Source organism: Physeter macrocephalus, chromosome 14, assembly GCF_002837175.3.
Source record: "Physeter macrocephalus isolate SW-GA chromosome 14, ASM283717v5, whole genome shotgun sequence".
NCBI lineage: Eukaryota > Metazoa > Chordata > Mammalia > Artiodactyla > Physeteridae > Physeter > Physeter macrocephalus.
In genome coordinates, this window is record NC_041227.1 from 19,743,325 (window position 1) to 19,748,729 (window position 5,405).

The window sequence follows — 5,405 nt, forward strand, 5'->3', positions numbered from 1 at the left end:
GCGCGCTGGCCCCGCCCCTCGCCGCAGCGTCCGCCCAAACGGCGCGAAGCCCCGCCCCCGACGCAGCGCCCGCCCAGATCGCGCGAGACTCCGCCCCTGCGCATCATAAGGGGGTCTCCAAGCCTCCTCTCCTCTCTAAGCCTGGACGGCTTTTTCACCTCTCCCCTGGTGGCCCAGGCCGCCTTCGGGAGCGCTAGGCCCCGCCCTCCCTGGCTGTGGCTTAACCTCGCCCCCAACATCCTACCTGACCACGTCCCTTCGCTGTAGCCGGCACTCTGGGCCAGCAAGCCCCGCCCCGAGTGCGTAACGCCAAGGGCCCAGCCCCTTCCTGGCCTCCAGAACTGAGCTCCGCGGCGCTCCCTGTTCCGTTTAGCCACGTCCTAATTGCCGGGTATCATCTTCAACCGCCCTTGGCTCTGCCCCCACATGATTACGTCGCCGTTAGCCTTGCTGTCAAGGAAACAAACTCGGGGGTACCGACCGCTCAATTTCTTGACCAAGGAGCTCGCTACTCAGGCGTGTTCACTTTGTGAAAATTCATCAAACCGTCCTCTTTACGATTTGTGCACTTTTCTGCACGTGTGTTATATTTTATAATACAATATAAAGTTTTAAAATAGATTTATTTATTAAGACCTACAGACTGTACTCTCTCACAGACCTGAAACGCTGAGAAAAGGACTGCTAATTGTTACCTACTATGTGCGTATTCTCTTTTTTCTTCCCCTGCATGGTCCTCTAGCTTGTTGTGATCATGTGACTCAGTTCTGGCCAATGAGGGTGGGAGTGGAGGTAATGTGACCGGGACCCCCCCGCCTTAATTTTAGCTCTAAAAGGACTGGGCACGCTCTCCCTTGCCCTATTTCCCCCTTTCCACCAGCCAAGGGGATTGCAAGAATTAGAGCAGCTGCCTTGACTCTACCCTCCCAGCTCTGGAACACTTTGAGAGATAAAAGCAAGTTAATTATAAAAGGTGGTTGTAAATAAATATCCTTAGCAAGAGATGAGACCCCCAAACCTTCTGAAGAACCTCTAGGAGCACTTCTAGGCCAAATAGGGAGCCAGTTAGTGGCAAAATCAGATTAAAAGTGTTGCCTTTCAATACAAGCCATTTTCTCAGACATCTGAAGGAATCCATCATTAAACTGAGAAAGTGGGGAGGAGCAGAACAGAGTAAAAATAAGTGAATGTAAGTTTAAGAACTACACCTAAGTATACTAATAAGGAAAAATCTCCAAGATATATATGTAAAAAAATAAGGCAGTGCAGTTTATAGGGAACTCCCTTTAAGAAAGGGGGTGGGGAGAAAATATATATGTTTTTGCTTGTATTTTCATGCAGATGGACAAGAAACTAAGAAAAGAGTTTGCCTGTCAAGGAAAGGGACAAGGTGAGTGTGTCAGGTGTGGGAGACTTTTTCACTGCATACTTTTTCATATACTTTTTATTTTTTAACCGTGTGAAAGTATTACCTTTTAAGGGGGGGGAAAAGCACTATGTATAGGCGATGTAGATTGGATTATTGTTCCCAGTTCTTCACTCCTCTATAATAGGATTATAGAGGAGTGAACATCCATACCATCTGCCATGTAAGTTTATTGGGCCTCTCTCACCGTAGACATTGATATTGGGCTTGGCCATGGGACTCACTTTTAGCCAGTGGACTGTTAGCCAGATATGATCTGAGCAGAGGCTTCAAATGTGCTTGTGTGGCTTAGACTGCCCTCTTACTCTCCTGCTGTTAGTCATGAGAAGAACATGCCCTGAGTCTAAAGAGGATGAGAGACACGTGGAGAAAACCCAACACAAACTGTAGCCTGGAGCCAAGTCCAGCCAACCTGCCACCTAAAGCTGAGCTGTTCCACGGATACCAAAAATGTTTGTTTTTATAATCCACTGAAATTCTGGGGTTGCTATGCAACATTATTGCAGGAAAAAACTGACTGATGCACTAGACCAATGGTGTTCAGTAGTTCTTTCTGTTTTGATGGGAATGTTCTACAATCTGCAATGTCTAATGCAGTAGCCACTAACCACATGTGACCACAGAGCACTTGAAATGTGAGCAGTGCAACTGAGGAATGGAATTTTTATTTAATTTTAATTTACATTTAAGCTTAAATAGCCATATATGGCTAGTGGTTACTCTGTTGCACAGTGTACCATCAGACGAAATCCATGGCTGTATTTATTTGCCCATGGAAATGACTAGAAGATAGATCAGAAGCCTACTGTGTTTGTTAGTTTCCTAGGGCTGCCATAACAAACTACTACAAAGTGAAATGGCTGAAAACAACAGAAATTTATTCTCTCACGGTCCTGGATGTTAGAAGTCCAAAATCAAGGTATCAGCAAGCCCGTGCTCTTTCTGAAAGCTCCAGGGGAGAATCTGTTCCTTGCCTTCCTCTCAGCTTCTGGTATTGCTGGCTGTCTTTGGCTTGTAGACCCAACCCTGCACTCTCTGCCTGCATTGTCATGTGGTGTTCTCCCTGTGTGTCTCTCTCTCTGTATCTCTTTTCCTCTTCTGATAAAGATACCAGTCATATTGGATTAAGGACCCACCCTACTTCAGTATGACATCCTAACTAAATACATCTGTACCTCTGCAACAATCTTGCTTCCAGATAAGATCACATTCACAGGTACAAGACATTAGGACTTCAACATATCTTTTTGAGGGGCACAATTGAAGCTACAGGGTCAACACTAAGTTTTGAGGGAATTGCATTGTCAAGAAACCACAAGCCTGGACTCCAAAATTCTATATATATTTGAATTGTAAGGTAACCCTAGGATCCCAAACCTGCACCAGGAGGAAGCCGAATGTGAAAGCTGTGCCACCCCAAGGAGGGGATACTCTCTGAGATCCCTAGGAGGTTCATGGATATGAAAGAAACTCTCAGAGGGCAAAGCCAAGAGCACGGAGAACAGTGGACAGTGGAGTTCCCCCAGGAAAGGAGAGGCAGAGAGAGCTCTAACCCAGAAGTTACTCCACTGCCAGGGGAGGAAATCCATAAATTCCTGACCAGCACATTTTGATCATTGCTATCAACTTATGACTGCTGTGTGGGGAGCTTTCAAAAGTGCTAATGCCTGGGTCCCACCCCTAGAGATTCTGCTTTCATCCTATGTGGTGAGACCTGGGCATGGGGAGCTTTCTAATCTCCCCAGATGATGGTAGAAGGAAGCAAAATTTGAGAATCAGTGCTCCAGGGCCTTGCACCTCCAAGTGCGGATTGCAGCCCAGCAGCCTCACCATCACCTGGGAGCTTGCTAGAATGCAAAACCTCCAGCTCCACCCGAGATCCAGTGACTCAGGAACCTGAATTTTAAGAAGATCCCCATATGATTCACGTGCATATTAAAATTTAAGAAGCATGGGTCTGGACCTCTTACCAGCTCTGATTTTTATGTGAGAAGGAAATACAACTTCTGTTTTGCTTAAGGCACTCTCACGTTGGTCTCTGAACTCACACACACACACACACACACACACACACACACCACTACATATACACACTGCACATTTAGGTGATCAGACAATGCATATGCTCTTATTCCTGAGGGAGTCCGCACAGCAGGACTCAGATGATAGAGCCATTAGAAAACTGTTCCAAGGGAATATTTGCTTCCCAGTCTGCCTGACGCTTGGCCAGGAGGGTGTGATGGGAACGGGCATCAAATGTGGCTGTTGAAGCTCAATATCAAAAAAACAAACAACCCAATCAAAAAATGGGCAGAAGAGGGCTTCCCTGGTGGCGCGGTGGTTGCGCGTCCGCCTGCCGATACACACACACACACACACACACACACACACACCACTACATATACACACTGCACATTTAGGTGATCAGACAATGCATATGCTCTTATTCCTGAGGGAGTCTGCACAGCAGGACTCAGATGATAGAGCCATTAGAAAACTGTTCCAAGGGAATATTTGCTTCCCAGTCTGCCTGACGCTTGGCCAGGAGGGTGTGATGGGAACGGGCATCAAATGTGGCTGTTGAAGCTCCATATCAAAAAAACAAACAACCCAATCAAAAAATGGGCAGAAGAGGGCTTCCCTGGCGGCGCGGTGGTTGCGCGTCCGCCTGCCGATGCAGGGGAACCGGGTTCGCGCCCCGGTCTGGGAGGATCCCGCATGCCGCGGAGCGGCTAAAAAAAAAAAAAAAAAATGGGCAGAAGGTCTAAAAAGACATTTCTCCAAAGAAGACACATGGCCAAGAGGCACATGAAAAGATGCTCAACACCGCTACTTATTAGAGAAATGCAAATCAAAATTACAATGAGGTATCACCTCACACCAGTCAGGATGACCATCATCAAAAAGTCTACAAACAGTAAATGCTGGAGAGTGTGTGGAGAAAAAGGAATCCTCCTACAGTGTTGGTGGGAATGGAAATTGGTGGAGCCACGATGGAGAACAGGATGGAGGTTCCTTAAAAATAGAGCTACCATATGATCCTGCCATCCCACTCTTGGGCATATTTCTGGAGAAAAACATAATTTGAAAAGATACACGCACCCCAATGTTCATTGAAGCACTATTTACAATAGTCAAGACATGGAAGCTGCCTAAGGGTCCATCGACAGATGAATGGATAAAGATGTGTTTTGTATATATATATATATAGTAACCATTAAAAAAGAATGAAATGATGCCATTTGCATCAACATGGATGGACCTACAGATGATCATACGACGTGAAGTAAGCCAGACAGAGAAAGACAAATATCATATGATATCGCCTATATCTGGAATCTAAAAAAAGGATACAAATGAACTTCTTTACAAAACAGAAATAGACTCACAGACATAGAAAACAACCTTATGGTTACCAAAGGAAAGGTGGGGAGAGGGATAAGTTAGGAGTTTGGGATTAAAATATACACACTATGATTATAAAATAGATAACCAACAAGGGCCTACTGTATAGCACAGGGAATTATACTCAATATCTTGTAATAACCTATAATGGAATAGAATGTAAAAAATACATATATTTATATATATGTATAACTGAATCACTTTGCTGTATACCTGTAACTAACACAACATTGTATATCAACTATATTTCAATAAAATTTTTTTAAAAAAAGGGAAAAAGTTTGGCTGTTGGGCTGTGATTCATCATGGTGGACTAAGACCTTGTGCTCAGCCTGGCTCAGGGCTCCTTGAGCCCACTGCCTGGGAAAAGGAAGAGATATTATGTAGCTAAGGAGGCAAGCAGCAGACTTGGGCTAGAGACAAGGAACTTAGCACAGGGCTTCCAGCTTCTCCCCAGATTCTGCCAACCCACCAATAGGCTCATTGGATAGAGGGGATGCTGTGGCTTTTTTTGTTGTTGCTGTTCGCTGCACGGCTTGCGGGCCGAGAGCTCTGACCAGGGATGTGGAACCCA

At 45.5% G+C, this 5,405-nt stretch overlaps 1 long non-coding RNA gene across 1 annotated transcript in view; it reads left to right on the plus strand.

The window, feature by feature from the left end:
- The first annotated feature begins 623 nt into the window (after positions 1 to 623).
- LOC114487730 (uncharacterized) overlaps positions 624 to 5,405 on the plus strand; it is a 49,334-nt gene continuing 44,552 nt past the window's right edge. Inside the window, exons 1-2 of the long non-coding RNA XR_008619254.1 lie at positions 624 to 702; positions 1,342 to 1,390. This is a non-coding gene — a long non-coding RNA (uncharacterized lncRNA). The remainder of the gene's footprint in view (positions 703 to 1,341; positions 1,391 to 5,405) is intronic.